Raw genomic sequence first — 1,729 nt, forward strand, 5'->3', positions numbered from 1 at the left:
GTCTCTCTGAGGCGTCTGCCGTGGAGTCTGACCTCACTTCCTCTTCCGCCCAGCATTCTGCTCCTCCCACCTATAGCAGCGGGGCTGCTCCTATTACTACACTAATTCTTTCCATTAGTTACAGTTTTGATCACAATAAAATAAAATGGAAACTTCATAGTACACCAGCACGAGCAACAATGCCTTAACCACCTTCAATTCATGCATCTCCTCCTCCACAGCCCACTTTATCGCCACCTCAGAACACTGCTCTGAAGCACCTCACTCGAGCAGCCTATCTCTAAAATAAGGTCTTTCTTAAAACCAACAAGACTTTCTTTATTTTGAACAGTTTCCTCATTTATGAATATAAAATGCACACATTTTCTTCCTCTTCTTTCTCCCAAAACAGATACTTATCTTTTGTTTGCTACATGATCACCTTACATATGTGTCTATTTGACCCATGTTATCATTCTCTAAATCTAAATGTAGAAGTTATATAGCTTTGTCTGTAGGAATATATATAGCAGAAAAGGGAAACATGTTATGCCTACTCGGAAAAGCAGGCACTTCAGGCCCATGCTTACAAATGATAACTTGCTTTGATCAAAAAAAAATAAAAAAAGTAACAAACAGTGTGCCGAATTTTTTTCAGAAAGACTGTGACAGGTAAAGTTCTTCCATGGTCTTCTTTAGCTTTCTGGAGTTTCCTACCAAATACGGTCCAATAACATTTAATAGTAAATTTCAAAAACAACTCATTTTAAATAAGTTTTATTTATAAAATACCACTATAAATGTTTTATCTTATTATTTACTGTTGGCAATCTCTTATAATGATAATTTATAAATTACACTGTCACAGATTTGTGTATTTGTAGAATATAATATATAGACGGTTTGGTACTATGCATGGTTTGAAGCATGCTGGGATGAACACCCTAAGACAAAGGGGGACTACTGTGTTTGACTAGCAGCTGAAATTCGTGCTTACTCAACACTTTGCTCACTGTTACACACTAGCACATCTCAGGACAGATTTTAGATTACATGACCTCCTAACAATTATAAGCTTTGTTGACTAAATATCGAGCATAGATCAATTAGAATACGGGCTTAGGTACAATATCTCGTTAAGTCTTTACATTAACCCTTGGGTACTTAATATTTACTTTACAAATAAAATAACACAAGTTTAGAAAGGTAACTAGAAAGTCCAAACAATCAGAATTTTAATGCGCTTCCTACAAGTAGACCTAAAATACTATACTGTACTATTAGTCAACAAATTCCCTTTACTTATACACCTTCATGGGCCAGTTTACTTGCTTCAATCTCCAAATAACCTTACCCGATCTCTTCTGATTAAGAGTTACCCCTACCAAAACTCCAAACTTCAGTGGAATTTTATCTGTCCTTATGATGCCATTTATCACTTTCTACCTCCTTTTACTTTACAGTTACTTAAACACCTTATCTTCCCCATAGAAAGGCCCATTACACATAGGATTTCATTCAAAAAGACTTAGCAGAATACTTAGCACATCAGTTACTCCATAAGTATGTGCTGATTCAACCAATTTTAAGGTGACTGTCACCGGAGTTCTTCCTCTACTTCAGATGCAGTACTAGCTCATAATCTATTTAAGATGTAGTTAAGCCGGGCGGTGGTGGCGCACGCCTTTAATCCCAGCACTTGGGAGGCAGAGGCAGGCGGATCTCTGTGAGTTCGAGACCAGCCTGGTCT

The 1,729-nt window shown here is 37.3% G+C and overlaps 1 protein-coding gene across 1 annotated transcript in view; it reads right to left on the reverse strand.

The window, feature by feature from the left end:
• Window positions 1-1,729, reverse strand: part of Rab3gap1 (RAB3 GTPase activating protein catalytic subunit 1) — a 75,609-nt gene that overhangs the window by 49,617 nt on the left and 24,263 nt on the right. The gene's annotated exons all lie outside the window — the stretch shown is intronic.

This window comes from Microtus ochrogaster, chromosome 6, assembly GCF_000317375.1.
Source record: "Microtus ochrogaster isolate Prairie Vole_2 chromosome 6, MicOch1.0, whole genome shotgun sequence".
Lineage (NCBI taxonomy): Eukaryota > Metazoa > Chordata > Mammalia > Rodentia > Cricetidae > Microtus > Microtus ochrogaster.